Source organism: Ceratotherium simum, chromosome 20 (genome assembly GCF_057802395.1).
Source record: "Ceratotherium simum simum isolate JZ-2026a chromosome 20, ASM5780239v1, whole genome shotgun sequence".
NCBI classification, from domain to species: domain Eukaryota; kingdom Metazoa; phylum Chordata; class Mammalia; order Perissodactyla; family Rhinocerotidae; genus Ceratotherium; species Ceratotherium simum.
This window is the reverse complement of record NC_141919.1, coordinates 11,269,578-11,279,045: the sequence shown is the minus strand read 5'-3', so window position 1 is coordinate 11,279,045 and position 9,468 is coordinate 11,269,578. Positions and strand designations below refer to the sequence as shown.

The 9,468-nt window shown below is 44.3% G+C and overlaps 1 pseudogene; it reads right to left on the bottom strand.

Annotated features, from left to right (window-relative positions):
- Nucleotides 1–224: 224 nt before the first annotated feature.
- Nucleotides 225–2,740, bottom strand: LOC147914360 (nuclear pore-associated protein 1-like; annotated as a pseudogene).
- Nucleotides 2,741–9,468: the final 6,728 nt, after the last annotated feature.

Here is a 9,468-nt window from a genome sequence, read left to right as displayed (position 1 = left end):
ATAATGGACAGGTGGCCCCTTGTGCTTGGAATGAAGGTGGAACTAGATGTGTGTCCAAACACAGGGATGGTGCTGGCACTTGCAACTACAATGGATGTGGTGTGGCCAGGTGAGCCCCAGGTGCTGTGGAGGAAGGTGGAAACAGACGTGTCTCTTGACACACATTTCTTCTCCATGGTGGTGGCTCTTCCAAGTCTAGGAGGTTTCCTATGTCCAGGTGGGCCTCAGGTACACTGATGGAAAGTGGGAGCACCAGGTCCTCCAATTATGGGAATGGAATTGTCCTCTCCCATCACCACGCCACCTGTGTCCTGGACAGGTGAGCCCCAGGTGCTCAGATTTAAGGTGGAACCAGAAATGTGTCCAAACTCTGGGATGCTGCTTACCCCTCCTACTGCAGAAGCCATGCTGTGGCCAGATAGATCCCAGGTTATCTGACCAAAAGGAGGACCAGGAGTAGTGCTGGGTGCCCCCTCAGTCCTGCCCCAAAGTTGAGTGCTCTGGATGCCTGTGACTGAGTGGGGCCTTGGGTGGACAGACACACAGACCCCAAAGTTCCCACCCTCCATAGGGGCTGCAGGTCCCAGAAACACAAGTGGCCCTGGAGTGGTACTGGCAAACAGTGAGCTACTGTCCCCAGTGCTGGGCATCCTGGTGGCTACTCCAAAGCCAGTGGATGTGCCAATGGGGAGACTACTTGGATTGTCACCAAACACCAGTTGAGTATTGACAGCAGTGCCAAACAAAGAAGCTGGCAATGTCAAACCTGTAAAACCTGGTTTCATTATGCTGCCTCTGGGTGGCCAGGCTGCAGGAGAGGTTGGACCTATAGCTTGTGCTAGGGCTGCCAGTTTTCCCACCAGGAAAGAGTCATTAGGCTGTTGCCCATCACAGGCCCCAAATGTGGGCTGAAAGGTGATTCCTGAGTCAAAGAGAAGGTTGGAAATTGCAGTCTGTCTGCTGACTGACTGTGCAGGTAAACAGGTGGAGACATGGGCTGAGGCAGTGCTGCCACTGGGTGGTGTGTTCTCAGAACCAGGAAGCATCATGTAAGATGGGAAGTGGTTTTCCCTGGAGACAGGGGCAGACTAGAAGATGGCAGCGTGGGAAGGAGGCGTGGGATCCATGGCATTGGTGTCAAAGGCAGGCTTGAAGTTTGCAGAGGTGCCGCCTACTGGAGCAGAGGTGACTACAGAAGTCATGAGGGGTAGGCCTGTGAGAACAGGAGCACTGGGGAGAGAGGCTCTCTGCTGCTGCCCATCAGGGTCCCATATGTGGGCTGAGGGGTGGTTTGGGGGCCAAAGGGATAGTTAACAATTGATGTGGGGAAGGGGACCATCAATGAAGGTAGGCTGGAGGAGACTGGTACCTTTGCATGGTGCCTCTGCTCCACACTGCAGTGAACTTGGGAAAATGGGAGAGATCTCACACTGGAGCCTAAGGGAGACCTGAAAATGACAGCCTGGGAAGGCAGAGTTGTGTCCATATCAATGACACCAGGCTCTAAAATGGGCTGGGAGGTCACACCTGCAGATGCTGTGGCTGTGATGGTGGAAGGGACAGCCACTGAAGGGATGGGCTGGCCAGTGTATACACAGGTCCTGATGGAAGGGACCGGAAGAAGGGTGGGTAAGAGAAAAGGAGGGGGAGAATCTACACACATGGATGTCAGGGATTCTTTTTGTCAGGAAGTGGCTTGAAGGAGGTCGAGGTGCTGGGAGGTGTGGGAGGTCAGAAATAGGAGATGCTGTAGCTCTGACTGAATGAAAAGCACTTCCATTCTCATTAAGCGGAATTCTCAAAATGGGACTGGATTTAAAAAGAGGAATAGAACCAGCAGGAACAGCAGCAGGAAGAGAGTTCTGGACTGTGCATCGTTTCCTGATCAATATTTGGTGTCGGGGAAGGTGGAGGGACAGACGGGATCCTGTCTGGCAGACAGGTCGGCCAAGTCAGTGGGAGGAGCAGGGACCTGTGAAGAGTGAGTGTCCAGGGGCAGGGAGTCTGCAGTCTCCGAGGCAGGTGGGGAGGAGGAAGGGGCAGGCTGAGTGGCACTGCAGTCTTCCATGACCCCTGTTTTATCCTCCAAGATCTTGTTCCGCTGACACTCGGTGTTCTTCTCCAAGGTGCCCGGGTTTTTGGCAACAGCTGTGAAAGGAAGCTTAGGAGGTGGAGGCAGCTCCCCTCGGCCCCACAGCAGTGGCAGTGGCAGCAGTGGTGGCAGGGGCAGCACAAGTGGCATGGCGATTCTCCGTTTGCAGGGCCTACTGCTAGGATGTACCGTGGAGAAGAGCTCTTTGACAGGACTTCTGGAGGCTTTTCGCCCTGCATCTCCTTCTTGGACATCACTGAGCTGGAGAGCTGGGCCGATGGTCTTCACCCAGCACCTCCTTTGTTGACCTCTCCAGCAGCAGGAACGGCATGGGGTTGGGTCAGGGAGCACTGTTGAGTCTGGATCAGGCTTCCCAGGAGGCAGGCCATCGCCAGCAGGGCTGTGTGAGGTGGTGACAACATGGCTTTCCCAGGAGGAGCTCATCAGAGACATCTGGGCCTTCTCACTCAAGCTGTCTTCTGGGTGATTGGGATGGAGGTCCGGAGGCCCAGGACTGCACTGGAGGAAGTGAGGACTCTGTTGGTCTCCAGGGACCTGGATGTCAATGGTGTATCCCCACTGCTGCAGGGCCCTGTTCCCATCGTCCTGTCCCTTGGTCTCTATGGGATCCTCCTCCTTCTTTTCCATCCCTTTTCTGGGGCCTTCACCTCAGTCTCCTTCGGCAAGGAAGTGGGAGGTGACTGGATGGTACCAGCTTTATAGCCTTGACTACCTGCTCAGGTGGTGAACGCAGGAGAGTAAATTTGTGCCCTGGAGGAGGGATCTTTATGGTTCTCAAGTGTCTGAACATCATGGCTTTATGAGCAGACAGCACGGGCTTCTTTGGAGAGTCCCTCCAGCTCACCAAGGGGAAGATCCCCAGAGGGAGCACATGGCCTGCTGGAGTGGATACCGCCTCTCCCATGCCATGTAAAAACCAATTGATAAAAGCACAGGATCCCGGTGGAACAGCCTGTGACCAGGGTGGAGGGCAGGTGCAGGAGCAGCGGGGTGGTCCCGGCCAGGTGGGGCAGCATTGCGGGTGGGGAAAACCAGCAGAGGAGGGCCAGGTGGGGGACAGTGGTGGGGAGGGGACTGAAACTTACAAAGGAAATTGCCTATATAGAGCTGGTTGTGCCCCAAATATCCCAAGAATAGAGTATGAAACTGGGAGAGCTTCTCCTTAGCTTCTGACTCCTCTCAGGCCAAGCACACACTGCACTGGTCAGCCTGGCGCCTTTGATGTCTCCTTGGAACAGGTCACAGAGCAAGGACTGCCAGGGGCACAATGCCAGCCCAGCGCCTGTGGAGATGGCACCAAAGGGCAAAGGGCAAGGCCCCAACAGCCGCCCCACCTGGACTTTCTAGCATTTGGGACTTGATGCTGCCCATTGCAGGTGTTGGACATCAGATGGGCCACCACACGGGGACAGTTCAGGACAGGGAGGCCCCAACCCCAGAGCTCACCCCACCTGGGCACCGGCTTTGCAGGCCCCTCAGTGCCTGAGTGTGTGTCACCAGCCCTTTCCCCAGGGTGCCTGAGGTCAGAGCCTGCTCAAAGCGAAGCCAGGAGCCACCCAGGTCCTGCCAGGGTGTAGCCCACCTCCCCCAGGGACCCCTCAGGTTCTCTGGAGTCCTGGAGTCCGGTGCGCCTTCTCCAGGGCCGTGCAGGCCACCCGCATCACCAGTCAGGCAGTCGAGGTTTCTGAGGAGGGGACATGGAGCCTGACCTGACTGGATGCTGCTCCCACAATTTCCCATCCTGAGGGACGGCTTTCTTCACTTCTTTTTAGAAATTTGGTAAAACAACATTTAAACATTAGATGTTCCTCAGGTCACACAGATGGTGGTGGCTTAGCCAGGATTTGAACCCAGCCTATGTGAGTCCAGAGCTCCTGCTCTGGACGGTTTCCTTATCACATATTCATCGTGTTACCATTTTTTTTTTTTTTGGAGTCCTCAGGGTACTTAGTGCCATGCCACACCTATAACGAACACATGCTCTGCCCAGTAGGAGGTGTTCTTTAGTTCAACCCATAAGATGATCATGGACCACATTGGGTTCTAGTCTCAGAAGATGTAGGTCAGGGACCACCAGTTGTCAGCATGGCACTATCCCACATTTCTACTTGAGCCTTGCAGCCCAGATAGTCTCTTTGGTCTAGTTTGCAGCATCCAAATATGTAAAGATTGTATTTTAGATATATTGTGGTCTATCCTGAAAGAAATTCACCAGTGGATTACTCCATATGGATTAGAAGCCAGTTTCTCTGGTCTTCCTGGAATATGTCTGGTAAGGCATCTCATTAATGTCTAGAAAGCAAATATATTATTTATTGCAAGTTAATAGTGGGGCAATGAATTGGATTAAAATAAAATCAACACAATTTGTTTATTGTGAGCATACCAACTGTGTCTGCTCTTCACTACACATTATTGGCACCCGAATGTAACTCTAGAGATTATTAAATCCAAGAAAGAAGACACACTCTTGGGTGTCTAGGACAAGGGAGACATGTATTATTGTCCTAGGAGCTGGAAGCTTCAGCATGACAAGAAAGATTTGAAAAATCCTGGCCTACACATGGCTTTCACTAGTTTGAATCTTGTTTCTTTGGCTTACTTCCCTGGAGTGTTTTCTCTCTCATTGGGCTGATGTTGTGTGTTATGTTCTGTAAACATACAGAAGTTTCAGAACCAAGAATCAGATATATCAGAAAAATATTTTTATATATATTTTTAGTTTAAAAATCTATTTTAAGTAACATTGAACATAATTCCTGTATTATAAAATTAGTTTTAGCTCTCTGCTCATGGGATTCCTTTTATAGTAGATCAGAGCAAATATGGACTTTCACCCCCAGCAAACTTTGAGGTTGGTAGGATGCAAAAGATTTTCCTCAGACCCAAATTCTGTGTGAAAACAGGAGAAACATTATAAGCTGTTTCTAACCTCTTAAGGAGCAGAAATGATTTACAATTATGGCATTAAATCATAATTCCTTGATATCATTTGAAAAGAGGTCAATATGGAACAATCTCTTGGTTTTGTCTGAACAAAAATAACAAGCTGGTACAAATTTTGGACAAAGATTTCTTACAGGAACTCTGAAAAACATAATCACGTCAGACTTATTTGAAAACAGTAAATTACAGTCATGTTATTTCCATCTTTTTTTCCCAAAAAGAAACATTTCTTTTGGGAAATTTAAATATATGATGAGTGCTGGGGTTTCAGAACAATAAAAGAATTTGGATAAGGATATCGCAGAAAAATCTGCCCCTTGATTTTTCCATCAAATGGGAATAGATGAACAGGATGCTTTCTTGTAATATACGATATTCTCTTACTTGTCCTTGTAAGGCAAAATAATATTAGAAGGCAAGTGGTTATTCTGAAATAATTTGTCTTAGCAGAAGCAAACATGTTGAGACAGAATTTGTCAAGGCAAAATATTTAAAAAAAAATAATTTAATATTTAATGAAGTATTTTAATAATAGCAGCAATTTATAGTTGTCAGGTGAGATTATTTTTAATTTGACAATTTGTAAAGCAATCTCCAGTTATATCAAATGAACCTAGCAGTGAGCAGTGTTGGAATCTGTGGTAGTGACAATAACCCGTAGCTGACAATCCATGGTTGAACAGTCTCACTCCCTGTGTTCTTGTCTTGTTTACCAACAATCCATTGTAACTTATACAGAGTTAATATGGGGGCAGATGGAGTGACCCATAGAGCTCATTAAATGAACTATTTCCCTAAAATGACTTTTGTCACCTTGTTTTCAGCCCCTCTTCTCTCCTCTGTCTTTACTACAACCAGGGCTCAGCAGAGTTAGACTGGCTATGTGCAGCCCCTTCTCAGGTCAATCTTTTCTGGATTATTTTATTCATCACTCCTCTGTTTTACTTTCTGCCTTCTAGAAATGTACCAAAATCTTTCTATGGTTGATGACTTCCACAATTTCTTGGCTTTTATTGGCTTATTAACTTTGGAATTTCTACACTTTTATTTAGATATGGTTTCAGGAGGAACAGAAAGTAAATATGTTTCCCTAGTCTGCCATCTTGAACTGAAAATCTCTGTTAGTTTTAGCATCCAATGTTTCCATACGAAAAACCCAGCTGCGGCATTAATAGGTGTAACAGTCAAGATTTCAACTTTTCTTGAGCGATAACTAAGGATTTAGGATGTGTAATTTCTAATGGGCAAATAATACCTATCTAATGGAGTTGATTTGAGGATTTAATGAGATAATGAACATGAAAATACTTTGTAAAGTTTAAAGGCCTATAAAAATGTTTTTTGTTATTATTCTATTTGTTGCTATTTCAACTTTACCTGACAGTTATTTATGACATTGCTTATGTGAGAAAATGCTTTTTGGTTTGCTGTTTTAAAAACCAGACTATAGCTTTCAATCGCTCAACAGAAATGGCATTGTTTGTGAAGGTTAGTGGTAAAGCCATAAATGTTTCTTGACACCTATCACTTTTACCATAGTCTCAGCAACAAATCTGCTCATATATTCCTCCTTCCAATTTTGTTGAGGACCTGCTACCAGCCAGATGCTTTACATCAGGTGTTGGAAATCATTTTCCAGATTTTAAATATTTTAGGCTTTGTGGGCCCTTTGTGAGCTCTTCTCCTCCTCCTTTTTCTTCAACAACCTTTCAAAATGTAAGAACTGTTATTAGTTCCCAGGTCATACAAAAACAGGCTGAGGGCCTGATTTTGACCTATGGACCATAATTTGCCAATCCCTGCTATACATCTTGTTGAGTAGAAGGCACATTTTTGAGAAAATCACTTCTTTGAATCAATTATTGGTCTTCGTGTCTTGTCTTTACTCTCCTACAGTCTCTAATCAACATCCAGAGAGATCCTATTAAAGCATAAGTCAGATCATATCGCTCAGATCTCTGCAATGGCTTACTCAAAGCACAAACCAAAGTCCTCCAGATGCCTCCACAGCCCTAGCAATCTGGGTCTCCCTTTCCTTTCTGACTTCATTTCCTTCTCCTCTCCGCTTTGCTCGCTCTGTCCTCTGCACACTAACACCCTTTCTGTTCCCTGAATACTCTAGGCACACTCTTGCTTCATTGCCTTTCCATCTGGCTGTTCCCTCTGCTTGTAACATTCATTCCCCAGATAGACACATTGCTCTCTCCCACATCCAACTTATATTCACTCTTAAATTTCATCTTCCCCATAAAGCCTTAGATGATCACTTAATTTCAAATTGCAACCTCTTCCCACCATCTAACACTCTCCATCTCCCTTCCTGCTTTCTATTTATCTCTAGCACCTACCTGATGCTCTAGTTATTTTATCCATTTATTTAATTTTTATTTGTATGTTTATATATTTGTTTATTTTTGCCTCCCCCCCAACTAGAGAGTGGAGATATTCATTTGTGTTGTTCGCTGTTGCAGTCCCTGAATATACCTGTAAAACATACTAAAGAACGGTGTCTGAAATATGGTAAAGGAATCAATAAAATTTCTTGACTGAATGAGTAAATGTGTGCATAAATTAATGAACAAATCTCCAAGGTTTCTGAATTGACGGCTAATGATAAGAGGAAGGCAGGTGGTTGGGTTAGAGTACTGCAAGAAGCAATATTTGGAATTCTCTGATATATATTCTAACATATAGGTTTTTGTTAATTCAAGTAGGCTTAATAGGAGAGCTAGAAACTAGTTTAGGGACACACGTCATCAAGATTTTTATAGTGTATTGTCTAGAGGTCTTTTTAAGTGTGTACAAATATCATTTAAAATATATGCATGCATATACATGCATATATTTTATGATGAGTGTATCCTTTATGAAGAGCTTAACTGGTTCAAGCTAACACTACAATTTAGTTGTAAATGTGAAACTACGCTCAGTTTTTGAGTAGATCCTCCCTAGAAACCCATAACCTTAGTAAGACCCACAAAATTCATTCAGCTTCCAATGATGTGGACACTACAGATTCAATTACGGACCATCCATTTTAATGAAAAGAAGAAATGATTTAGCTAATACAAAGCAAAGAGAATATTAAGTTTTGTCCTCCATTAATATTAGTAATGGAAAAGTGGGCTCCAACATCTTCACGATAGCATGAGACCATCATATCTGTGTTATGGGCCTGGGGATGTTCAGCCAGGATGTCTTTCTCCGTCACTCAGAAGAATTCCCATAATATCTGATGATACTTATTGAAACAGATAAGGGACATTTGAATAATTAGGAGTCTTTCAGCATGATTTTTCCAGAAGCCTTATCTACAAAATGAAGTTAGTTGGTTTGGACATTTTCAGCTATGACAATTTGTTTGGATCTTAATTTTCATGGTGAATGAAATGACCTCATTTCATATCTGCAGCCTCTCATATACCTTTGTCCAACCTCTGTTTTGTGTTTAGAAAGACTTTTAGACATTAAAAATCAAGATAAAAGATAAATGACAACTTAAATGATACATGGAATATTTTGTTGACTTAGATGATCATGAAGAATTAAATATGACCTAGTTCAAATGTTTACTTTATTTTAATGTTGTATATTGGGGTGGAACTTTCAAGGTGCCAGAAAACAAGAATTCACTCATCCTATTTGGAACAGCCGCGCACACACAGCTTCACTTACGAGTTCTGCTCATTCCACAAACTTATCTTCAGGTACTACTGTTGTCTATGTACCTGGTACGTATCTCGCTTAGTTTTCAGAAGTTCCAAGATACCTCTTAATATGCAGTGCACCACTTCCAATCTTGCTGAGTGCTGCACCAGTTGCATAGAACAGAGGGATTATATTTCTGTTTATTTCTCTGTGTTGTTCAGAATCCAGTGAAAGAACAATGGAGTGGGATTGAGGAGATCAGGGTTCTTGTCCCAAATCTACCTTAAAATAATTGTGTCCCCTTGGGAAAATCGTAGTTACTATGGGCTCCTTTCTTTTTCTTTATTTTGACTGAGCTGTACTAGATGACCCAAAATAACATTTGCACTTTCTGCAGTAATAGTTTAGATGTTACTGGTATTCTAGAACAAATGAAGACAATGACACAGGAAGCTGTGCAATATCTTTGTAACTATGTTTTTAGAGCTGCCTCCATTTTACATATGATAAGATGACAGAGCACAGCAGAAGGAGATGATTTGGCCAGAGGCTCCAAAGTAGATGGAACTAAACCACAAGGTTCCTTCCTTTTTGAAGTTCATTTAACCAAAATGTAGGCTGATGAATCTTAAACTGTGAAACATATTGTCAGTATGTTTTAAAGGCGGCTATTCCTACAGAATTTCCAATTAATAGGAAGTTTTGAAATTCTTAAAAGATCATCTAATCTTGAGAGATTTACGTCACCATTTTCATGTCAA